The sequence below is a fragment of the Zosterops lateralis genome (genome assembly GCF_965231275.1).
Source record: "Zosterops lateralis genome assembly, chromosome: Z".
NCBI lineage: Eukaryota > Metazoa > Chordata > Aves > Passeriformes > Zosteropidae > Zosterops > Zosterops lateralis.
In genome coordinates this window covers 73,416,026-73,442,585 of record NC_139800.1, presented here as the reverse complement: position 1 = coordinate 73,442,585, position 26,560 = coordinate 73,416,026, and the positions used below count along the sequence as shown (strand labels likewise).

Genomic DNA, 26,560 nt, shown 5'->3' with positions numbered 1-26,560 from the left:
TATCTTTGGAACTTGGAGCTGTCATTTTTGATGCAGCTTTTACTGAGCCTCAGCAGTTCGGATGCTTTCGCTGACAGACATCAGCACCGAGGCAGCTCCGGAGTGCAGCCGGCTCTGGGAAAGCCCCATCCCTCTCGGACCCTATAAACACGCCTGTTCTGAGGGTTTTTAATTCCCAGGAAGACGATGAATTCCTCGATTCCTCGCAGGCAGGGAGCTGTGGCTGCGCGGCCGCTCCTTTGTGTCGCTGCTGCTCCGCGGGTACCGCCGGGGGAGGGGAAAGAGGAGGAGGAGGAGGAGGAGGAGAAGGAGGGGTTGGTTGGTGGCAGCGAGGTCCTGTGGTGACAGCCCAGCCGGAGGCAGGGCTCCTGTGCCGCTCCTCGGGCTCTGGCAGCTGCTGCTCGTGGCTCTCCCCTTGGTTTCCCCACCGCTCCGTGTTTTTGGAAGGACAGCTGGGGGTCCGAGTGAGGAAAGTAAGTGTGGCCGGGCACTGGGAATGGAAATTCAGGCTCTGGGAGGGCGGGTTTGTGTTTTCTGTGCCGGAGTAAATTGCTGCTGCTGCTTCTTCTTGTTATTCTTCTCCCTGATGTTATTGTCATCGTCGTTTTCCAGTAGTTCAGCTGGGGTTTGGGTTTAACTCTTTCATTGAAGAAAGCGAGGCAAAAGCATAAAAAGAGTAAATAGTGTCCAGCGTGAATCGGTCTGGCTGGAGACTCTCAGGCAGAATTACCTGCGGGACTTTGGAGCCGGGGCGGAAAGAAATACAGTTTCTTTCTATTCCAGAGGCTGTGACAAACTGTAGCCATTTCTTGGATTCAGCCTGGGAATTTCGCATCCCTTTACCCTTTTGTTTATTTAAATTATTTTCCTTTTAATTGCCGGCGGTCATAGGGCTCTTTGCAGATATAAGGGATTATGGAACTCAGTAATGTACTGGCACATGTCAGAGGAGTTTAACTTTCAATGCAAAGCAATTGTTTAAACTTAAATTTAACCCCGTGTTGCACCCCCTGGGGCTGCTGATGGTGCATGCAGGATGCTCACTTACCAAGTAGTGTCTCAACTTGACTGTACAGGGCAATCCAGCCATTCCCAAGTCATTAAACCAGTGAAAGCAGAGCGCATATCTATTAGAGATTACTTGTTTTGGCAGGGATGTTTACAGCCTGTCCAAGGTCCATTGGAATAAACAGGAAAACTCTCACTGATGATGACTCATGTCTGTGGGCTTTGGACCAGTGCACGGTGTTGGAAACGTGCTTTGCCAAGTAGAACTCTGTAGGTAACCCTCCCACAGCCCCCTTGGCTTGTAAAGGGAGTGGGATGAGGTGGACAGTAGTGCCAGACAGCAACTTGTGGGTTTGTGGCTTGCTTTAAATACATTTGCTAATTGCATGTGTGTTCCTTGGGGTTTTATGTGTCATTGATCTTTAATTAATTGCTAATGGCTTAATCTGTTGCTGTTTGCAAGGCTGATGAGGCAAATTGCAGCCTGTCTTTCTGCAGTAATTGCTATTGTGATGGCATCTCGGGGTGTGCAGTGTCTGCTCTGAAACTTCCAGGTCGTGGGATGTTTGTGTCTGGGAGTTTGCAGGCATTTGACTCACCTGTGAATACAGAGATCAGCTGGCTGCCAGATTTCCCAGTCAGAAGGCAATCTTTTTAATACCTTTTCTGATCTCTTGCTTAGGCCACAGGATTTCACAAATAAATTCTGCATCAAGCACACAACCTCTGTGAGGTCTCCACTTGACCTTATGGACAGGCTCCATCCATGGCAGGGCTTCAAGCATGTTTGAGCCACTGCCTGGTGGCTCAGAGGCTTGAGCTCTGAAAGGGTGAGTAGTATATTCCATTTAAAGTGACTGTAATTATACTGAGAGCTAGTTTGATCTATCAAAATATGGTTTTGCAAATAATACCAATTAAAATACATCAGGGTAACTGTAGTTGTTGCGGTAATTGTGTTAGCAGAGCTACTTTCTCTTTGAATTTGCATAGACTCTTCTGCTCTGCAGAAGATGCAAAGAGATGTGTGTAGTTTCTGTAGTAGCAGAAACTTCTGTGTTTGCAAACTCATCTACATGGCATGTTCTTTGCAGTCCTGCAGGGTCTCTCGGTGAAAATTTTAGGGGAAGTTGTTTCTGAGTGAAGTTCTGAATGGACTCATCCTCAGACCACCATTGATTAGATGACAATATTACCCTAAAGATGACTCTAGCTAGTTGGAGCAGGCCCAGAAGAGCCATTGTGGGCATCCTTCCCTTAAAAAACCCCTGATTATAGAGCAATGAAAAGTATCTGAAAGCATCACAAAAGTGGTTATGGCAGATTTCTGCTGCCAGGAGGGTGTCCTGCTTTCCTTATAAAGCTGGCAGGAAGAAATGCTGCTGCTGCTTAGACTCACCATCTGAAAGGGAGAGAAATTATTTGTGACAGAGTGCAGGAAGACTTGTCACAAAATCAAAGTGCTGAAAACCACCAAAGTGATAATAAGAACGTTTATCAAGGGGTTCTTGCATTGCTCCCATGTCATCCTCGCTGTGTCAGCCCCCTTGGTGTTGTGCTGTAGATATTTTTTTGTGTGTCCTTGCTATGATACCCCCTCCACACAGCAAGGAATTTCCTATCTTTCTCTCTTGTGATTACTGAACCTGTTTTCACAGCAACACAAAGCAACAGGAAGGGGAAAAGAGTATCTACTATCTCTCTCACTTTGTTCTCATTTCAGCTTTGTGCAAGGCAATGTAGACCAGAATTAATTACTAATTCTAATTATACTTTGTGTCTTGGAGATATTGATGATATTTTCAATTTCAAATTTATGCATCTGCAGCTTTTTTTTTTTTTCCACTGCAGCAACAAAGCCAGCAAAGCTCTTAAACACATGCCTATTTTAAGCCTGCCAGCAGTCCCTTTGACTTAATTCAGCTGAGTGGTCCTGGGTGGCCCAGGGCAATTGTTTAATATAAAATTCTCTCTGTCCTGATGGCAGTCAGGTTTTTTCAGGGTTTAGAGGGAAGAGAAGGGGAGGGGGGAGAAGGGAAGAAGTTATTTATTCCTGAAGCCTAACACAAGTTGGCCAAGCTTTTCTAGGTAAACCCTCAAAATGGGGATTCTTGTATGTTAAAGATTCTAGTGTCTTGGAACTTGCTTCCACCCTGAAAAAAGGCTGGGTATTATGTGATACTCATTCATTCCAGACAGTTTTAGAAGGCCTTGTTCATTCTTGCAACACTTAGTTATAATAAAACCACTGTTAGATCTGTGCCTCAGACCTGTCTGTTTCTGACCTGGAGTATGTCCAAGTCTTGGCACTTTAGCATCCTTCCACTCTTGCTTGTCTTCACCTTTTTTCAGCCTTAAGCTCTTGCACTTTCCTATTTTTTCCCAATTTGCCAATATTTACCTCACAGTTTTTCTTTCCTTGATAACCTTCCTCTGCTTAAATGTGGCTGGCAGAACCAGTATATTTGCCAGCATCATCACTCTGCTTTTGTGTTTTCTCAGTTCAGTGTCAGCCTGAACACTCTGAGCAGCTCAGGACAAGAATTTCGGTCACCCCTCTGTGTTTGTCCCCATGCTTGGACATCAACATGCACTGCTGTAATGATCACAGTGATGGGTCTTTGATTATGTCTCAGAGAGATGTGCCAGTGGAAAACTGCTTGTTTGGTTTCTGGTAGGGGGGATAATTTGGGGGATAATTCAGCACCCAAATCAGGACCAGTATAAGTTACCAGTGGAGAGGAGGGAGGATTATCAAGTTTCAACACTTAAAGGGAATGTGGTTAAAGGGAATGTGGTCCTGACACTGATGAAATTTGACTAATATGTGGCCTGTTTGGTTTGCTGAATTTCACCTCATAAATTCCTGATCTTTGGAACCTCTCTGGCTCTTGAACTGAAAGCTGCACCTTCCCATCCTTATTTTTTTGATATATGGATGTTGTAATGAATTTCCATCTAACAGCAGTGCATTTGTTATGCACTGTTCTGAGAAATTATGATTACTAGCATGCTTCTTTCCTAACAACCAGCTTCCTCTTGGAGTTGTCATTCAGTTTGATTTGCTTATACCACAGATTAGCAATATCAGACTTATTCCTGCTGGTGAAACCCAGTGCTTGACACCCTGGTATCTCAAAATACACAGAAAGGATGAAGGGGCTATTTATAAAACAGATTGTGGCCAAAAAGCTTGTAGCCAGTATGAAGTGATGAAGAAAATAAATCACACTCGAAAGAAGTGATAGTAAAAGAGACTACAGTTTACCTGTCTTTAAATTCAGTATTAAATTGAAGTTATGAACAAATCTGTCCCTGCTATTACCATGTGGTAATGTGCATAAATATCTGTTAGTCTTTTGTCTCATTTGAAATGCTTTTCTGGTTTTTTGTAAATTAGTATTTGGTCACCAGCACTGAAGCTACCACTGTAAGGTATCCGTATTAAATTTTAAAGATTACCTCCATCAATTTTTAACAATCTCCACTTATTAAATGTATTACTTAAACAGTTTTAAAATATCATTTCCTAAGAGTTTCTGAAACACCTTTAGCAGCTGTATTGCAAGCTGCTTTCACTGCATTTTGGAAGAGCAAGGTTTTGGGCAGCAGTGGCAGGGGAGGTGCAGAGTTTTTACTAATTCACAGAGAAATAGTCCTTTCCCAAGTCACTTACAGGTCAAAGCTAGAAAAAAAACCACCAGAGATTTTGAGTGAGCTTTGACAGATAAATAACCAGTATAACTCCAGCCAGTCTTCAGAAATGTAATTTTCATTCAACCAGGTACTTAAAAGAAGAACAGTGATATTTCTAAATTCAAATACCTGTGATTTAAAAGTATTATCCTTTAGCACAGTTTTAGTCCTAGTGATCACTCAAGATGAGGTTTTATATTTTCATTTTGGTTTTCAGCATTGTAAGTGACTTTTCCTTGTACTTCTGTCCCCTTTTGGATTGAATTCTGCTGTCTGCACCCCAGTGTCTGTGTGAGGAAATTTGCTCTTGTGCAGCCACTGCCAATGTAAACTCAAAGAGCAATTTGTCGAGAGTTTTGAACATTATGCCCATACTTTTTATCAGGAACACATAAGAATTGCAATTCTGCTATCTCTCTGAGGATAATATTAGCAGAGTTCTCATCATCTTTGCACTGTCCTTACTGGAGTCTTAGCTTTGTGTTAAGAGCTCTTCTGGAGGCATTCCATAAAATTAAATGGAGATTAAAACTAATTGGTTTCTATGTAAGCCACTGTAAAAATTTGAATAATAAGTTGAGGAAATTGTCTTTTTGAAAGGGTTTTTTTTTCCTGCTGTTGAAAAATTTAATCACAAAAGAGCTATTTTCCTCTCCCATCCTATAAAACTTTCAGTAGTGGCAAAGAATCATTCATTATATGTCTTAAAAGAAAACTATAAACAATAAGAAATAAGAATCAATGTGATTATTGAGCATAATTTATATCCTCAAAGTTTCAGTGATGCAAAAGCCAATTACAGGACCACTTCCAATATCTCATTTATTATATTCTGCTGATATTAGTCATGGTGAGTTTCTGGCTAGAAATATGAAAAATGAAGTTTTCATATTTAAGATCTAATATTTAAGCTTTGAAAATCCCACAAAAAAAAAATGGAATGAGGAGGTGATTCAGTGGTGTAACATGAATCAGGAAATATCACAGCTTTTAGAAGCCAAAGTAGTGCATTTTGTGACCTTTGCTGTTGTCCATTGGAGCTCATCTGAAATCCAGTATGGGCTGAATTTTTCTGCTTAGGAACAATCCTAGGAAGAACAACTTCTTTAGTCATTCTCCATTGTCTGCAGAGAGATTATTTCCATAGTGAGGAGAAATTAGGAATGCTGTAGTTTTTTCTGCTGCTGACCAAATCTTTGCAGCAGGATCTTCACTGGACCTTCTCTGATTTCTGAGTCTTCTCATCTCTGCCTCCCTTTCCTTGTGGAGTAGCTGACTCTTGTTATTCTGAAAATACATTTAGAAGGGATTAGCTGAGGCATAGGAGTCAAGACTTTTGAAATGCATAGCATTATAATCTGAAATAATTCAGTACCCCTGTTAGGAATAGTTTTTAATTTAATCTACTCATAATGAAAAGTGAGAAATATAGTATCAAGGGCAAAAATACTTATATGTAATCAGGTAAAATTTAGGTAGCTACTTTTTCTTAAATTCCTATATTACCTTACATTCTGTTTTACTTAGTTAATCTTAGCTGTTAGGTGTCTGTTACCTGGTCCAAATATTTGGCTCTTGTTTAGACAAACGTGATTACTTCAAGTAATTTGCCAGTGGTTTGTTTGCTCTCAGTTTAGTCAGAGAACCCGGTGGCTATTCAGATTTATTTTTTTTAGTGTATGAATATTTTAAATGGAAATCCTTGCTAAAAGGTATTTTTATATTTACGATCAGTAAAGGATTGCAAACTGACCTGTGAGCCAGAAGACAAGAGGCAGAGATGCTTTCTCATGTCTGTGAGATCCTCAGCATTCTGTAGGAGAACCTTAAAGTTTTTATAGGAAATGGAAAAAGAAACTGACTCCACTTATTTTTGAAACTTGCAGTTATTAAAAAAAAAAAAAAAAAGGCGGGGGGATGGGGGTATTAATAAACTTGGTATTAATCTTAGCAGAATTTTGGAGCAAAACAGAAATCTTTTCTGCCTCCCAGCTGCTTACAGGATATTTACTAGTGCCAGACTGAGACTAGTTCTTGCTACTGATAGGAATCATTTCCTCATGCTAATTTAGGTGGTTGAATAGATGCCCAAAAGCCTGGGGTTGTTTAGATAAAAGTAGGTAGAGTTATGAAGCGATGACTGAATTTGAATCTGTTATGAGAGAGACTCATCATTCACTCCCTGGAAGTCCTGAGCAGAAATAACCCAAACACAGGGCTCACCATGCAGGTGGCTGCTGCAGCAACCTGTAGAAACTTCTGGGCCCTCATTTTCACATACAGTTCTCTGGATTGAACTTCAGAACTTCAGGCAATACACTTTAAATCAGCCTTTTGAAAAGAGCATTTGGGAGGCATTTTTCTTGTCAGGGGCCTTCCAATGCCATGGAGGGTTTTAGTAAAGTTTCAAATCCACAATCTTCATCATGTTATGGATCTGATCATGAGGTCCGTAGGCATGACCTGGAATTCTTTCCCTTTTCAAGCTACAGATTTGTGTTCTGACTGTTGGAAGGAGTTTAAGGTCTGACTGCCCAGTGTTCAAAATCATCCTCACAGAGGCTGCTGCAAACACATCTGTGGCTGTCCAGCCAGCCTTCCCTCTTTGTGCTGGGTCTGCCTGGGGTGGAGGTAATTCCCTTTAACAGAAGCCCATAAATTGATGAGGTTTTGGGTTGTGGCTGGACTGATTTTGTTGAGGTTTTTGCTCTCTGTGCCTCCCCTGCCTTCTGCCCCTGCTGAGAGTAGGCTGTAGGTTTGGGGGATGACCTGTGCTGGCCAAAGGGTTTTCCACAGAATATGTTGTCATGCCCAGCAATAAAACCTTGGGTAGGAAATGTGGACTGGGGGTCTTGTCCCACAACTGGTGTAAAGCTTTCATTGACTGCTGTATTTATTAGGATCAGTAAACACAAATGAATAAATAAATACTGTTGTGAAGCTGTGACAGCCAAGGCAGTTTGAAGAATTTTAGAATTGGTAATTTCTAAAAAGCGAGTATAGAAAAAGAGTTGTACCATATTTCACCCCTGCAATGGGATTTCATCCAACATTTTACCTTTTATCCAGGGTTATGGCACCATGTAGTGCCTGCCAGTCTCCCCTGGGACCATCTCCATCATTCCTTTTACTTCTCTCTGGAGCCCCTGTTCCAGATTAGCTTCATTTTTCACCCATTAAACTGCTGAGTCCTGTCCACAGCTGAGGATCTCCCTGGGAACATGGTGGCAAAACAAATCTTTGTTTTTCTTTACTGTGAGTGCCACCACTAAAACTGAAACCCATTTCTGTTCTGTTAAGTGGGGTAATGGATAACCAGCAGTGAATGAATGCTGCCCTACAGGCAATTAACTGTAGATTGCTCTAACCTTGTTTTTCCCACTGGCCACAGCAGTCCTTTACACTGATTTGTCATCTTCTCTCTGGATGCCTCCAAGGAACCAAATTAAAACCCTCTTCAAAGTCCCACATAACTTTGTCTGCTTGACTATAGTTACAATTCAGGACAGCTCATGCAACAACACGTGGAACTCCCATTTCTTCAGAGGACATAATAGCAAAGTTTATTGAAAGACAGATTCTTTTATACAGTGTTTCAATCCAGGGAATAGGATTGGTCCTTTAGAGCACCACCTTCTTGTAAACATCTTTACCAGTAAACAAGTTGGGAGAACACCAGGTGTCAGGAGGAGACTATCTACAATCTACAGGGATTGTTTTGGGTTCCTCCTCACAATTTCCCAGGCCAGAATGAGAATGTTATGTACCAAGCTTTCTCACAGTCTTCAAGCCATTGCCTGGAGCCTAAAATCCATTTTTTGACCTCTCTCAGTTCCCACACTTGACACCTCTCTTCTGTAGTGTGTTATAGCCACTTGTATAATCTCTCTGACCATTCAGGCCTGTCTCACTCCACCCTTTGACTGAGTCTCTTGTCATCATCTCTGTGTCTTCATTTGTGCTGCCACATGTCAGAAGCTGCTCATGATGTTGTCCTCCTAAGGTTCTTGCTGGTATAGTGGAGATGGGCAAGATGACTTCTGGAGGTCCCTTCCAGCCTCAGCCTTTCTGTGATTCCACTTGGAAGTGCTGTGCTTGACCCTTCATCCAGTAGTTTTCAGCATTAGCTATGTATAATTAGAGCTGACTGTCCGTTTTAGTTAAGCACCAGTCCTATCTCATCATTAATTACTGTAGCACTATAAAAGGGAAATTATCTAGATGTGAGCACCATTTGCCTAAATAAGCTGTCACATTTCCCTCTAATTTACACTCTATTGCTTTATTGTATTTGGATTAAAATGCCCTAGGCTTGAGGAGTTTACTTACTATTCCTATCTGGAAAATATTTCATATATTAGCACAACCATTAAGAAATTAGCAGTAAATAATTTTTGGGTGCAGTGACACTATCACTTCATAGCTCTGACCTTCCAGAGGAGTGTTGCTGCAAGTTTGTATATGGTGTCCATGTGTTCACATGCTGACAGATTCTGGAAAGCCAAAAGGAAACTTCAGCCCTAATAGAGACTGAAGGTCTGCTCATGCACTGTCACCCATCCTGCTGTCCCCAAACAAACTGCTCCAGACCACAGGGGCATTTTGAGACTCTGACTTCACGTGTTGCCAAGAGGATTTCCAGAGCTAACAAAGGCTGGTTTGCACTTTTGCAGGTGGTGGCTTCCGCTTTACTCTCTGGATATTTGAAAAATTTTAGCAGTAATGAGGACATGGTAAATGTATGTGTCCTGCCTTCATGTTAATGTATGTATCCTACCTTAAAGTTTTTGATAGTAAAAATGGTGGGATCTCATTTAACCTAAAAAATAAGGAATTATTTATCTATCTCTGAACTGCTGATTAGTTCCTGTAATATTCAGGATGTTTAAGGAGGAGCATAGAACAATAATAGAAGCATAACAGTGCTTAGAAATACAGGTTTGAAGGCTGTGCTGTTGACCTTCCCAACAGCCTGTGTTCAGTAACTGTACTTCAAAAGGATGAGGATGCTTTAAGTTTGCTCACCAAGGAAGTTTATAGACTCATGGTGTCTGTAGGTGACCAGTTGTAATATGAATATTCTCCATCCTGTGCGTTTTCTGTAGAGTATATATAGTAATCTGTAAATATGAGAACAAAACTTTTTTTAAAATCTATTTTCTTTCCTTTCTGAACTTAACAAGTAATATTAAAACCAATTCTGTTTTGGTGCTGCTTGTGAATACATTAACTTTTTAAGGGAATCCTTATGAATAAAAGCTTAATATTGGTGCTAGGATTTAACACATTTCTTAGTTGCAGGCATAACGCTAAAGAAAAGTTTAATTATCCTTTGAGTCTTGTTGGACCAGTGAATCCCAGACAACTTCTAGAGCTTCACCTTTACCAGAGTGCAATCCATGTTGCCAAGGAGAGTTCAAGGGTTTTCTGGGCATTTGTAATGAGAGTAGAGGAGAGTGCTCTTTTATCTCACCTAGGCAGTTTGCAGTGGACATATATGTAAGAATTTCAGAAAAAAAAAAAAAAAAAAAAAAAAAAAAAAAAAAAAAAAAAAAAAACAACAACAAACAAACACCACCAAACCCTTTCAGCAGTACCCTTGAATCTGTGGAAGGATCAGTTTAAGCCTAGAGTTATAGATACATTTGATTTACAGACACAGCAGCCACAAATTGCAATGAAAACAGACCTGTTTGTCCTCCCTCATTTAAAAAAGCAGTTTTGTGTGTTGTATGAGCCAGTTGGTCTATTAAGCAAATGCTGACACTCCTCCCTTTTCATATCTTTTAGTCTCTTTGCATCGTGCTGGAGCAGCCAACAGAGAGTCTACCACCAGAGAAAATGTGGGGGTTTAAAGCAGGAGACAAAATCTTGAATGGAAACAGTCTTTCAGAAAACTGTAAATTAGTACAGAAAGAGATCCTGTGAACAAACTGCTGTCTTCTTTAAGGAAAAGTTAAATTCTGGCTCACTCTGGTCCTCCCTACAATTTGTTGTGGCTGTATAAACATTTTGTGGGAATCAGCAGAAAGTTTGTGTTTCTCCACTAACTTGTGGTAAATACAAATATTCTCAACCTCTCTCCCTTCCTCCCTCAGTGACAAATGAATTTAGCAGGACTGAATATAACTCTTTGCAAATCCTCTTCTAGTGCACATAGATATTTTGCCTTTTCTATTCCTCTCTCAGCTCTGAAATCATAGCTTCCTTGTAGACAAGAACTTGGGGAGTTTCTGATCTTTTCTGATGATTTTAATGTCTGAATGAATCTTTGTGTCCATGTGGTCACACAGACTTCCTCAGAATAAAAATCTGTCAGTGATCAGGTGAAACCAATAGTTTAATCCCAAAAAGGAATCTGAGAGAGCATGTATGGACAGACTGGAATGGGAAGTAGAGTTTAAGCTTAGCAACAGTGAACACGAACTGTACTCAATGCAGGTTCTGATGGAGAACAAGGCTCTGTCTGGAGGTGATTTGGATTTGTGTAACATTTGTTTCACAACTGACATTAATGTACTCACTTTTGGTTGTGTTGCTCAGAGCATATCACAGGGTACATGGTGCTCTGAAAAACTGAGGAAAAATTGTCCTACAGAGCCATGCTATTTTAATAAACTAACCAACTTTTACACTTCATTTGTACTGAATATTGCTGCCATGGCAGCATGGCCTCTGGAGAGAGCAAATTCAGCCTAGCAGCTAAAAAGGGAAATTTGCCAGTTCCTCCACTGCAAGTGGGAGAAAGCCAGGCAGTGCTTCCTTCCACCTTGGTTTTATTATTTGTAGAATAAATATGACTACCTGAAAGTGATGGTTTCGTATTTTAGTGCTGGTCCACTTTGCTAGAAAGATTGTAGCAGCTTTGCATGCTACCCATAACTTCAGTAAAGTGACAATGGCAGAATTTGTTTATCTGTGATCATCAAACCCTTCAGGACCTCTTCTAAAGCAGCACCAGATATGCTGTCTTACTTCTGTTTGTAGATTATTACCCCTTTCAGCAGTGATCATCAATCACTGGGTTTTCCTTAATGGTAGGGAATGAATGATAGCCAAAGGCAAGAGTGATTTGTCTTTCCTTAGCTTTGCATTTCACTTCTCTGTGCTGAAGAAGTTACATAGTTCTTTCTGCTTCAAGGCTGGCTCAGCCCTTTACATAAAGTGATTGTGATCATAGCTTCACTTCATACAGGAGTTTGAAGAGGTCATTTAAAAAGGAAAGGATAGCATTTCTTGGTTTTTAAACCTTGCCAGTCCTCAGTTAATTTCTGTAGTTTTACAAATGTATTCTGCCTTTCAAAAAAAAAGCTTTGAATTTTGTTTTCTGGTTGTTTTGGGTTGATTTCCCTCCCCCTACCCTCTCCGCAAAATTTCGTCTTGTGTTTTGCCATTGATGAGTTACTGCTGGTGGATTACCATTTCCTTGTCTTCCCTTTCCTTGTTTTGTTACCTTTCTCTTTTTCTTCTCCTTATCTCCTACTTCTCTCTTATCTTTGGTGGTCTCTCTACACACACCCCTCAGGGCTTCCTAGCAGCAGGAACCACCAGCACCTCTTAGTTCTAACTCCTGTAATTCATGTTGGCTACACAAGCTCTGGGACAAAAGGCCCTTGGCACTGCATTTTTCAAGCTGACAATAATCTTTGTCAGGTGAACATGGCACTCACCCAGTGGGACATTTCAAAGCTGATGATCAAACCTTTTTTGTAGTATGTGCTAGCGCCTCATCCTATCAGAAACAGCAGAATTTATTTCATTACCCACTGGGCAAAATAATTGTTCTCTACAGATGCCTGCTTCTGATAAACTCCCCTTATGGATCTGTGGACCTTTCCAGATGGAGCAGCAGGAAGATAAAACAATGTCTGTTTCATTCAATGTGGTCCTGGATCCAGGCTACCCTCCCCAGAGGATTCACTATTCCATAGGTAAAACTCCAGCCAGCTGCAGTGAGTTATTTCTATTAAATTCATTACTCCACTGTAAACAGCAAGTGGAAATAGTGGTTTATTATTTAGAACATTTTCAAGGGCAATATTTCCTCATGCATTTTGGATACAGATCAGTAAAAAGACAACTTTTTGAGCAATGAACCAAGCCCTGGATTTCAACCTTTGTGTGCCCCTTATTTTGTGTCACTGCCATGATACCAACTCCAGTACAGAGGGCACGAGGGCAGAATCCTCTGCTCTGGTTCCTGCCCAAACAGGTGTGACCAGGAGCCTTTTGGCTCCTACTTTCCTCTGGTGCAGCCTGATTTATGGTCATTCAGCGCAAATTATTGAAGTATTTTGCTGATTACCAAAAGGGAGGTAAGAATACTCTTGAATTGCTGCAAGTTATCTGCAGGAGCAAGAATAACATCCACAAATCCTGGGCTTTAGGATAACCACGAGGATGTATGGGATGGTGGCTGATTACACCAGATTGTAGATCTCTGGCTGGAAGCTTAATCTTGTTATTTTTGAAAGACACTTTAACACCACATTAAAGATTTTCCAAGTGCTGTTCAACAATATAGGGGTGTTTAAAAGTGTGCACGAGGATGTTGTGCTGTTGCCAACAGCATTTTCCTGGCCAGAATATTTTTTTCTTCCTCAGTGTGTTACATTTTATAGCTTGGTTCACTTTTTACGGGCTTCTGGCAGGTCCTTAAGCTCTGGGCTCCATCCAGAAGACGCAGCCAAAGTAAAACTATGCCAAACCACAGCTACTGTGCTGTTGATTTCTTCATTTTTATTACAGGCACAAATTACAGTATTTAGCAAGAAGTAATTCCCTGACATTTGCAGCAGTGGCTGAGTTTCTCAGTGTCTTATTATTAAATGAAAATAATAATATTAGTCATAAAAAGTCTTGAAAAGCCTAAAGCAGGGTCTTGGAACTTAGTGCTACACATAACATAGGTGTGATCTGAACTGGAATCTGCTCTGTGAATTTTGTCTTTTCTGCTTTTCTAAAGGAACAGAGAACTTGGATTAAAAACAAACAAACAAACAAACAAACAAACAAACCACAAAACGAAACACCAAAAAAAACCCCAAAACCTTGTGTTTCTTGTGTTTGGGAAGAATCAGTACCCCAATTTCCTTTCCAGTACTATAAGATCTCACCACAAACTATGTGTGTACACATATGTATATACATACAAACACAAATATTTATATATTTATATATTTATATATATATTTATGCCAGATGTTAAAATACTTGAAGCTGATTTACAGGATGTCTTCAGAGTATTGAAAAAAAACCTGGGAATATTCTTGATTTCCCATAAATTCTGATTCAGCCTTGTCTGGGGGTAGGGATGGAGGGTGAGGGAAGCAGCTGGGTGGGAGATAGCAGCAGCTTTTTAGTACATGCTACCAAAATTAAATAAGGATTTTCTTTACATCGAGACACAGTGCTTAAAAAAGAAATAAACCTATGCATTTTGTTTCTCCTTAGGTTCTCTGCCTGAAAATAGCTGGACTAAACCTTTAGGGTTTTCTTTTCAATCTCCTCTTGTGCTTTTTCCTCTCACTTGAGGGTTCATTGAAATATAGATAAATTGGAGTAAGAGTTTGGTCAGGCTCTGCTTACAAGAACAGAGAAGAGTCTTTCACAGAGCTCTCTGTGCCTTTTTTTTTTTTAAATTAGAAGCTAGTTAGATTTAACAAACCCACACTCAGTGTTTTAAATATTCATTTCTTACTTGTTTCATCTCTTACTTTAAAATATTACAGTCAAAATAGAAGGTTTCTTAGTCTGATGAGGTTTCTTGTTTCAGAAACAGAGAAGTCAAATCTCTTATATTCCTAAAAGCAGAGAGAAATACTTTCAGGGTGATGAAGCTGGGTCTTTATGTGAAAAGTGAGACTGTAAAAAATTTTCTTGTCATTTGTAGATCTTTTTAATATGGCAGAAATCCATATTGGCAGCCTTGTGTGTCAGCCCTAAGCCTGTGTAATTTCAATCTTGCCTAAACTCTGTTTTCCTTGTAAGAATTGTTATTTCTCATCACTCTGAAAAGAGGCAGAATCTTTCAGTGCTGTTAAAAATCTTCTGACTCTCCCAGGGAGCTTTTGAAACAGGAAAGCAGAGGTTGTGTGTGTGTGTGTGTTTGTGTGTCTGTGTGTAATTTAACTTTTCAACATACAAGTGTTTGTCAGAATATTTGCTTTCTGTGTTTGCAGAGGCTGCTTCTTCTTGTGTGATAAGGTCAGGCAGGCTCTGAGCCCAGCTCATTCCTCCCCAACACCTCTGTAAGACATTAACTCAGCAAGAATGAATGAAGAGGTTTAATTTTTTTCCTAGGAAATGTTTCCTCCTATCTGGAGGCTTATGTGAAAGAGATTTCCACAGGTTTTTTTTTGGTTTTTTTTTTTTTTTTTTTTTTTTTTTTTTTGTTTGTTTGTTTGTTTGTTTTTGGTTTTTTGTTTTTGTTTTTTTTGTTTTTGTTTTTTTTTGTTTTGTTTTTGGTTTTGTTTTTTTTTTTTGTTTGGTTTGGTTTGGTTTGGTTTTTGTTGTTTTTTTTTTGTTTTTTTTTGTTTTTAAATATCATGCATACAGTGAAAATCCAGTGTCCCAGTGTCTTGCTCTTTTCCCAGAAGGTGGGAAAGAGACTTAGCTTTACAAACATTTGCAAATCTCTGTTTTCCCATTAGCTTTGTCCATTGACCTCCCTAATTTTTAGATGCCACTAGTTGCAGGCTTTCTGTGTGCGTCTTGTGTGGGAGGAAAGAGCAGCTGGGTGGAGAGGGAAAGAGAAGCAACTCAGCAGAAGAGAGTTTTAGCACAGGGAAACAAAGCTTATGCCTGGGATGCAGGAGTTGAGGGGATAAGAGAGTACAAAAATTGTGTATATCTGAAAGGAAAAGATTAAATGCACTGAATTCCACTGAGGAAAAGACACTGCAAACTCAAACAAAAAAAAAAAAAAAAAAAGAAAAAAACCCCCCCAAACCTCCAGAAGAAGGACTAAGAACTGCTAAGGTCACAGTATAAATTACTTATCTCTTTCGATTTCAAGGAAGAAGATATTTACATTATGTTGATCCACACGCTTCCAAAGAAGTCTTTAAACCTGAAATTGTTTCACAGATTTTTGCCTGTTAAATGAAGAGCAGGGAAGATGCTGATAGGAATGGCAGCAGGGACTATTCCAGCTACCTCTGAGCTGATTTTGCAGGCACACTGGAACAGGCATCACGAGTCCACAAGTCATTCCCTAGCCCCAGTGCCACCTAGTCCTCAGTATTTTATAGTTGACATCATTTTTGGTTCCTTTTAAGTCCTTTCCCCTTACCAGATTCTGGTCTGTCAAAATCAGGGAAGATAAACCTGTGTCTGCTTAGCACACTTAAAAATAAACCTACAAACCTTTTTTTTTATTTTATAGCTAGGATTTTTCTCTCCTTTTAAAAGGGAAAGAACAGAGTGATACAGATGCTTGTTTTATGGTATAGTCTTATGGTCTTCTCATATGTAGATATAACATCCAGTTCACTTATCTGCTGAACATTTTTTAAAATTAAATAGCCATCTCAGAGAAAGCAACTGCTACTTGCTGATGAGTAGTTTTTTGCAATTCCTGGCAATGGGTAGGAATTTGATAAGTGTGCTGTACCTGCTGTAGTCCTCAAAACAAACTATTGCATGTAAAAATTTCTGTCTAAATTACAAATTAAAAGTAACGTGAGAATTTAAAACTACTATTAGGAAAAAGTCTTTGTCCCACAGCAGTAAAGTGACCTGGAAAAGTGAGTTCTTCTGGTAAAATTGCCATAGTTCCTCTCCACATTCATCATATCTTGTGTGTTTAAAACCATCATTTTCTTCTGTTGGATGTTATGCTGTCATGCAAGTACAGGTGACCTCCACACAGCAGGAAGTCTCTCTGTTTGCTGGAATGCATCTTCTGTGCCCTCAGTTAGAAGACTAATAATTAAAAAGAGCTAAAACCCTCACATTTCTGTAAGTTTTGTATCTGGAAGCTGACATGCAGCTCTTTGTGTGGCATGTACATGGCATGAGAGATCCTCTTGCTTGCTGCTGGATAAACAGGAAGGTATCACAGGTGAGAGGCTTTGGGGGTGAATTATGGACAGTTAAAAAAACCTCCCAGCACTCTGAAGAGGCTAAGAGAAAGCAGAGAGGATCAGTTTCAATTTGCTCTTGGACTGTGTAACATGGCTTGCTCTGTTGGGGTGGTGTGACATGCACAGTTCTTGTGTCATATTTTGGGGGTGGGGTGACTGTGCAAAACACCCAGTGGTGGAAGGGCTTTATTTATTTATTTATTTCCTTCATTATTCTCTTTCTTGGTGGGAAGGAAAATAACCCATCTCTGCAAGACAGTGCTATCAGAGATGCACTTACTCTCTAGGACAGAGAAGGTTGCATTTGCTTTTGGCCTTTTTATAGCACCCTTTCTGGCCACGCAGTTTTCTTAATGGAGTCACGTGTCTGATCCTTTTAGCTGAAAGAAACATTGCAGCAATAATGGGTAAGAAGGAGTTAGGGCTCTGTGTGTGTGCAAGAGAGGACCTCAGGAATACTGTGGGATGCAGCTGTAAATGCCCAGGTGGTTGTGGCTCTGCTGAAAGGATGAGAAGTCTGTAACGATGGGAAATGAAAAGAAAATTTTAAAGTGTTTAATGAAATACAACAAGATTGCAGCTAACTTGTGCTCCTTTTGCTATATGTGTGGATTCTAATTTGATTTGTTTATATTTTGATCCAAATGCAAAATAGGCATGGAAAAAAGGGGATGGAAGTGCTCAGCTCTATCAGTTCTGTCCTTCCATGGTCACTTTTTAACCATGGAGTTGTAAACACATCTGTGAGCTAGAAGTGGTAGCAAAAGGTTATTGAGCAGTCAGCTCTTTCAAAATCCTGAGTTATTTAGAAGAGTGATGCATTTCACAATGAATTAGTTTTTCTCCAGTTGAAAACCCCTGTGGGAATAAGTTTGATTGATGCACAGTTCACAGGCAAAATTAGGCATTGCAGAGGTTTCATAGGTACATTTCCCCAAGTTTTTAAAGTCCTTAATTTACAAAGCAGCATGGAGAAAATAAAAACAACCCCAACTTTTCAGGGAAACAAACTTCCATTCAAAGGTGAACAGGGAGCCAGAGCACAGGAATTGTCATTCTGGGTTTGGAGGAAAGGAATGAAAATATATCCAGGGTGAAGCCTGCGTCTTCATTTTGCTTTGCACACATTGGTTTTCAGATGTTGATGTTTGTGACTGGTTTGGAGAGGAAAGGATTTGTACACAGGATTTGTATTTTTGTCCTTTTAACACTTCCCTATATAAAAGAAAATTACTTTCACACAGTCTACTAAGATACGTGGGAGAGAACAGGAATATGTTTCTGGGTGTGGAAAATGCTCTTTTTTTAGGTGCACTAAGTTTTGAAATCTTCTTGTGAAGTTTTTATGCTAAATGTGACAAAATAACGTGAAAGTAAATATAGTAGCTTTAAAAGGCAGAAATCACAGTTAGTGATAACTGTGCAATATTTGAAATGTGATATTGAAACTGAAAGTTGAATACCAGAGACAAAAATCATAGGGATGGATAATCTGAAATACATTTGGATATATCATCTAATTATTGTGTTTTAAAGGTTTCTGAAGCTTTTCTCCCAGAAGAAAATGAGAGAAAAGTTAGGAGAAGATGGGTTTGAATTTAATACAGTGAACAGTTATATATGTGTTTATGACAGAACTAGAACTCTTTGTTTGGCTCTGTAATCTCAAGAAAACAATATTGGGGACATGAGGGGTATCTTCAAAGTTATAGAAAATTAAATGAAGTGTTAGTGTTTTTGCAGTATTACCATGGCTCAAGATACCCATTCAGTACTTCTGAATATGTTTGGGATGGTCATAAAAGCTTCGGAAAAACATTGTACTCAGTTTTGTTAAATAATTAAACACATGTTGTGGGACCGAACCACTAAAAGCTCTGTGTGAGTGCTTGGAATTCATTTGGTGGGAGAAGCAGCCCTTGAAAGGCAGCCCTTGTCCACAGGGGTTTCTTAAGCAGCTTGGCTATGTTTAGCCTACAAGATCTCCCTCCTGTATTGTCAGGAGAGCTAAACAAATAAACTTTTGATTTTACTGCCATGAGTTTAGAGAAGCTGTTTATCAGGGCTAAGAATAATCGAATGGGCTGTGAGTACCTGGTGCTTTTTTTTGAATCACACAACTGAATGCCCTTCTGCTTCTGCAGAATTGAATTTTGGTAAAGCAGAACATTCACAGAGAGAGGCACTGAAAAGCTTAAAGTCATCTCTGCCTTTTACCTAAGCTGTGGTTCAAAAAACCATGCTGCCCATAGATGCTGATGCTGTTCTGGAACTGCATTGTAATTACCAACCAAATGCAGGTATAATGCAACTGCATGCCAGCTTTTTTTGCATTAAAGCTTTAATAGAAAAAGGTTGGTCAGCTGAGCCAGAGATTTGCCCCCACAGCCTTATGCTTAAGTCACTTTGAGCTTGCCACAGTAATGCATCTCCTGGAAGCCTGTTTTCCATCTGCCAGTCTAATGATACATTAAGCTATAACAAAACATTAATTCCCAGAGCCTTGAAATATTGTCCCTTGTGTTCTGTGGCATTGTGATTGACTGGATGAATTTTGGAGCAGCGAGCAGCTACATATGTGGATGGTTATAAATGACTGAATGATGAGCTAAATACTCTTTGCTTGAAATTTCTGTCCTGCTGTAGTGCTGTGGCAACTAACCTGTGGTGTAGGCACAGCATAACTTTAATTTTCACATCGTGTAACCTCACCTGAACTGTTGGAAAGGCTTCTCAGCCTGCCTCAGGACTGGTATGAGGCATTTCTGGCTGATTTGGGTTTTCAGATGCTGAAAGTAAAATTACCCACCCATTATTAGACACAAAATAGCTCAATATCAAGTGAAGAATCAGGGAGAAATAATAATAATTTTGTCAGCTGGCACAAAGGACCTGAGTTTAATTGCTGCAAATTCTGTTTTTCAGAATGATTAGCATTTCTAATTAGCAATTTTGTAAACTGGGTTTCCAACCCATTCTGCAAACCTGCAGAATATTTGATCACGCCAAGAACCTACTGAGATAGACCTTTTTTAGGCAGTCGGATGATAATGACCAGTGCAACAGCAAGGAAATCTTCACCCTACTGAATTCAGTAGCAAACTTGTCCTAAAAATCAGTGGGTTCAGGTTGTCTTAGGTGCTGGATCAGAGCCCTTGAAAGTTGTTGGAAGTAGGTGGATGGCTCCTGGTGGAACCTGTGCTGAGGAAGTCAGCAGGACAGGATGGGTTTCTTCTTTCCTCTGCTTATGTTGCATTATATGACTTGCATCTGGCTAAACTCCCTCATGATGAGCTTGCCTCACTGTCTGCTGCTGGCCTTTGCTCCTGTCTCAAAATTTACAAAAATCTGGGTTTTTTTCCCTCAGCGTGGAGTTTTAAAAAACAGCTGTCCTTGTTTTTCAAGAGTCATGAGTCTAATGCTACTCTTGGGTCAGTCCAACAGAATGTGACAGGACCAAGCTGCTGGGCCCCATTAGGTGCCAAATAAATTTTGGAGGAAAACCACTCTGTTGTTCTGTATCCTGTTTTTTTTTTAATATATGTATATATATATGCCTATATTTTCTTAAATGCTGCCTAGGGATGCAATTACTTAAAAATTTAAAGCCTAAAATTAAAAATAGAGGTCTTTTTGTTAACTTCAGCCCTTGCAGAAAATTAGTAAATACTTACATATGCAATCGGGTCAAACATTCCAGAGAATACATTCCAGAGATGTAATTTTTTTTTCTAGAGAATAAAGTAAATCAAAATACATTATAAATTTGTGCTTGGCAGAAGGAGAGAAGTGTTGGATTACAATAGACACAAGTTTAAGAATATAATACTGGTAGATACTGTAAAAATACTGAATTTAGTGTTACAGTACTAATGTTAAGATTGTATGTACAATACCCAGACTTTACCCACAGCCAATGTACATTTTATTCTCAACAGACCCTAAACTCCATTAAACTTCTTGTTTAAGAAGTTGAGTTTACACTAAACTCCCATACCCCCCCTTGTACCCCAAAATAGGAGGAGGTAAACTCCTTGAAAATATATAATTCTTCTTAATAAGAGGGCCACTAAGATGCATTTCTTACCACCAGTGGAATAAATCCTATTATTCTATATCAGATATAAAAGTTATAGCCCAGGCTAACGATTTTGTCTGATTTTTAAGCATGTAGACAGGCATGCAAACCCAAAATATTTTATGGTTTCATAAAACCTAGCATGAAGTGATTCCAATAAATTCTTCTAAAATTGAAATTAATTAGAAACTTGGTGCAACAGTCACATCTCCACCTCTCTAGATTATCCCAAGTTTTCCAGAAAAGCCTACCTTCTAAAAAAATAAATTCCATTAACATAAGCATCTCTTTAATGTGACCAAAAGTCATAGTTTTGCATCACGTTTTTCCTCACAATTTAACTTGTAAGTGCTTTTAGGAAGTGCTGAAAATGAAGCATGAACTCAGTTTGGCTTGAGAAAACCGCCTTTCTTGCTCTGCTACTCTTTCAGCTGAAACACAATGTGAATTTCCACCAAGTGAGATATAAGGCAGTGGAGGTGAATGTGCTGTAAAGAGAGGTCCAGGGGGTCAGTGAGAAAATCCTCCTGGCTGTGGTGAAGTTCCACCTGCAGGTCATTGCACTCAGCAACCCAATAAACGGTGGGATAATCAGTAGGGACAGCTTGGACAATCTGTGCTGATCCCCAGACCCCTGAAATGAGTAAGAGATTGTGCCAGTTGATGAGCAAATGTTAAATTTTATGGGAGGGACTCAACCTTTTACCCCTGTAAATGTTTCTCTGTAGTTACATGGCCAAGGAGCTCTGTGATAATAATGATGAATGGTTGAGGTGCCCTCTCAGTCTTACTCAGAATAGAGGGTTGTTTTGGTTTTTTTCGCTGCAGCCTTATCTAAAAAAGCCTCACAATACAGAGAATAAGAAGTTTCATGGATCTCGGATTTATCCTTTGGAATAATTAACAGTTCACTGAACTAAGGATTTCATCCTCTGTTTTTTGCGGAAAAATAATAAAATTTGTAATAGCTGCCATTCATTTTCATTTAATGGAGTGGTGAGGCTTTTTTTTTTTTTTTTTTTTTTTTTTTTTTTTTTTTTTTTTAGTTAGCAGAATCAGGAAATTAACAATCTTGTTAATGTGTTCTGCTCTAAGATGTTGGTTGTCATTGCAACGCTGCTCTGCCAAGGACAAAGGAATGGAAAATAACTTTGGATAATGTAGTCTATAAATTACTTTCACCTGAAGAGTCACTGTATTCCTGTGCTGAACAGATCCCAGAAAAATGAATGTTAATTAACTGGCTGGTAGACATTTGTTTCAAAGGAAAAAAATTAGGAGTAGGAAAAAAATGTTATTAAGAGAGAATGAAGATATCATCTACTTTTAATTATTCAACAGTATTTTGTAGGGATGAATCATTGCTGGCAATGTCTCTGCTTTAGCAGAGACAAAATATTTAGTCTAGCACTCTGTAAAAAAAACCCTATAAATGCTCAAAACAGATATTGAATGCTTTTTCTTTGATTTGTGCAGGTCTTTCCTGAGTTTTATTTTGTGGAAACACACAGGACCAAAGGATTAATTAGGTTGGAAAAGAGCTCTGAGTCCAACCTGTCAACCAGAGCAGAGCACTTAGTGCCAGTCATTCCTTAAACTCCCCCAAGGACAGTGACTCCACCACCTCCCTGGGCAGCCCCTTTAATGACCAATCAACCCTTGTGTGAGGAAATTCTTCCTCATGTCCCATCTAACCTAAACCTTCCCTGGTGCGATCTGGACAAAGACTTCCAATATGGAAGGGGAGTGAGCAGATTTTTTAATTTTTTTTTTAATTTTTTTTTTTTAATTTTTTTTAATATTGAATGAATCTAGTTGTACTTGTAACACAGAACTGATAAATTTTGAGGACAAAATTTCCTTGTCTAACTGTTATGGCTTCATGTAAAGAAGCACACTGGCTTGGATAGAGCACGCTGACTCTGACAAACTCTTTTATTTCCATTCAGTTTTACTGATTTTTTTAATGTTGACTGTCCTGTGGGAGGTGTGGAAACATATCATGCCCTTGAGGTAGTCTCTGCAAGACTGGGGATCACTAGAATATGGGGAAATAGTCAAAGCCATGAAATAAATCTGTGGTTCACGAAGCTTGCCAGAGGACCTTAATAAACTGCTGCTCAAATGTTGGGTGTCTTTTAAAAAGAAATAATTTAAAAGGTAGAAACCCTGCTTTTCTTCTTGGTATAAAGCAGCAGCGGAGGTGGTCACTGGAATTTTAGAGTAGAACTCTGCTAGATAGAAATGACTGATGCTTGGTGTTTTTATTATTCTGTCACATTTATATTAAGCTGCCTAAACTTTACAGCAAGTGTTGTAAGACCACTAAGCAAGTTTTAAAAAATTAACACATAAAATTTGAAAATGAGTCTCTGTGTTAAAATACACAGGGGGAAAAAAAAGGCAAAAGAAAAAAGAAAAACTAGCAAAAGAAAACTCATTTTCTTTCTGACTTGATGGTGACAGTCATGATGAACAGGCATATTTTGCAGAAGGTTAACCAAAGGATACAGGCAACAGGCATAAAGCTTTTATTGACTGTGATATTTATTAGGAGGTGACAGTAAACACAATGAATAAATACTGTTGTGAAGCTGTTACAACCCAGGCAGTCTGAAGCATTTTAGAACTGGTATTTTATTAAAAGCTAGTGTTGAAAGAAATCTGCCATATTTCAGTCCTGCAATGGAATTTCATCCAACATTTTAATTTTTACCCAGCGATCAGGTTATGGTACCATGCAGTGGCTGCCAGTCTCCACTGGGACAGTCTCCATTCTCCATCATTCCTTTTGCTTTTCTCTGAAGCCCCTGTTCCAAATTAGCTTTATCTTTTGCCTATTCAACTTTAGAGTAAACAGCTCATGATCACCCTGGTCACTGCTGGGGATCAGGTCAGGAGGCTGATGCTACTGCAGAGCTGCAGTTGTTCAGCTCTTTCTGCATTTCATCATTTTAGTAGACCTGGGATTCCTGCAGGTCGATGTGCAATTCAGAGAGATTTAAAGCTGCACACCCAGAATGGTGGCTGCTGCTTCGGGGTGCTCAGTGTGAGGTGCTGACCCATAGCCTGGTGTTCCTTTACTCGTGATTAATCCATTAAGCCACCATCAGTGACATGATGGAAGAAGGAACAATTCAAGATGTTTAGATTGCAGGTAAAGCGCAGTAGATCTTTCTCTCTTTTTTTTTTTTTTTTTTTTTTTTTTTTTTTTTTTTTTTCTTTTTTTTTTTTTCCCTTTTGATCATCAAGTCTGGGCTCTGCTCTCTCAGTTCTCATTGTAATCAGTGCTTTACCTCAAAGAGAGAGAGCGCATGAGAAGCGTGAGGCAGGGTCAGAGCTGCAATAGTCTGCAATCCTTTCTTATCCACGTGGTTCTTCCTACCTCTGTGTCAGCTGGGTGCTTTACAAGCCTCACTGGGCTGAGCACTGGGGAGATTAGTTTTCTCCAAACTAGCTTATGGTTTAGGTAATTGGTTTTCCGAGGGCTTAAAAAATAAAAATTGTAAATCTGACACAAGGTCAGTGTTGGTTCTTTGCTTATCTACTCTAGGCTGTTTATGAGAAGCATCAAATGCATTTATCTCTAAAACACTTGGGAATAAAACCGTGTAGCATTTCATGGCTGTAGCTGGAATATAAAAGCCTTGTTTAAGCCTTTGGTATCTTCACATGAGGACAGGTTTACACCTTCATCTTCTGGGCTGTTTGAACCCCCAATTTAGTCTTTAAGCTCTCTATGAAACAGAGTAAAATACCTTCTGTGGAGGCCACTAGAGACCTTATGAACTTTATGTTACAGAGATCCTCAGGCTGCCTCTTCCTAAAGTGAACTGTGCCAAGTCATGTCTGAGGGGGCTGGTGCAGCAGAGGGAGGAGTTGTTAATTCAGTGTCAATGGGAATAGCAATAACACACAAAATAAGCTTTGTTTTCTAGGACCAGCACCTGAAGGCAATCAGAAGCTGGAAGTTGAGCCCCACCTCTCTTTTCTCCTCCTAGCAAATTGCAGATCCACTTTTTCACAGCTGCTGAAGTTGTAGTTTCTCTGACTTAGTGCATGCACCTGTGCCAAGACAGGCAGGAAGATGAATGTGGCAGCTAATCTCCCCATTCCTGCCCTCCTTTTACTTGTGCCCGTAACCTTCCAATCCATGCAGCTCAATTGCAGCATAAAAGGATAGTTTTCCTTGCAGCAGCTTATTTTAAATTTAGACATATTCTGAAACCCAGGAGATCAAAGTATTTTCAACAGCACAAGAGGAACTCATCCATAATAGAGCCCTTAAAGCCTGCTCGTTGCCTGTAAGCTGATTTCATTGTGCAGTGATGGTTGGTGCCTTACTTTTTGTGACTACAGAGTTCTGTGACAATCCTGCTTTTAAGGACACGTCTTGGGCTGAGAGTAATTGACAGCTTCGAGGCTGGTGTGGGCTTTCAGCTGTGGCACACAACATAGTTAATTTCTAGTTGCTGTTGATTGTCTGCTATTCAGTTGTGTGCTGTTTGACTGCCAGTATGAACAGGGTTTATAATGACTGAGAAAACTGCGACTGAGAAGAACAACTGCAAGTACTTCACTGGACATTGCTGCTGTAATCAGGCTCTGCTGCCACTAAGGTTTAGAAATTAGAAACAACTCTCTGTTCTGTGAAATATTTTATACATGTACTGGTTGCTTGTGCTTACTGGCTCTCAACCCACTCGAACAGATTCCAGACAGAGTTTGATTTAAAAGCTTCTATCAACTAAATCAAATTAAATAATGAAATATCAAATGGAAAAATGAAAAAAAGAGAGTGACTATGGCTCAGTTTCCTCCCTGTTTTGTATGTATCTGTATTAAAGCCAGGTGACACAAGGGCACTTCCATCCCAGCTCACTTGGGTTGTGGCTCCCAGACCTTCACTATTTGCCTGTTCACACCTTGTTAGGAGCACAACCTGCTCAGGGATGTGCAGGAGGTCTTTTTTCCTCTCCTCCCTGAAGACTCAAAAGACGATGAATCAGTTCTCACTTCCCATTTGCACACACAAAAAAACACCCCCAAAATCCAAGTGCAATTTTCTACCACCTGGACTCCCTCACCTCCTCCAGTGCTGGCCTGCTGCAATTAATTGTTTTTGTTGATCATTAGGCTTCTGTTGTTTTGCTTTTGCCAAAAGGCAAGTGTGCTCTCGCCTGGGCTGAGGTTGTTCAGTATTTTGGGGCTGAGACAGTGAATTTCCTGTCTCTGTTTTGCTTATTTCAATCCTGCCTGGCAGTTGAGAGCTGGTGGCTCTGTGCAATGAGACAGATAGTCCAAGTTTCTGGGAATACTTGGTCACAAATTCCTATCCGTAATTAATTCATCCACTGTCTGTATCAGCAGCCAGGAATGTAATGTGCTTGAAACAGATAGTGACTGTCAGAAAGGACAGATCTCACAATTATTGGAAGCAAATATGTGCTTTAATTATTGCAGCTATTATATGGGACTGTTCAGCTTTGGAGATGAGCTGCACTGAGGAGGGGTTTGAACAAGGCTTTGGCTCACTTTAAACTAATTTTTGTCACTCTTTTAAGTGACTGTTCTTCATTAGGGCCACAAATATGTTGTATGTCTGGAGGATGTTACATAGACAAGTAAGTATGCCAAGGGTATTGGGATATATTTTATAGAATAAAGGGATATCAGAGATTCATTCTGCTCC

The 26,560-nt window shown here is 39.7% G+C and overlaps 1 protein-coding gene across 3 annotated transcripts in view; it reads left to right on the top strand.

Moving 5' to 3' along the window:
* Nucleotides 1–319: 319 nt before the first annotated feature.
* MARCHF3 (membrane associated ring-CH-type finger 3) overlaps nt 320–26,560 on the top strand; it is a 59,728-nt gene continuing 33,487 nt past the window's right edge. For all 3 annotated transcript variants that reach the window (XM_083884376.1, XM_083884377.1, XM_083884375.1), the window contains exon 1: nt 320–473. The gene's annotated coding sequence lies outside the window, so the exon portion shown is untranslated. The remainder of the gene's footprint in view (nt 474–26,560) is intronic.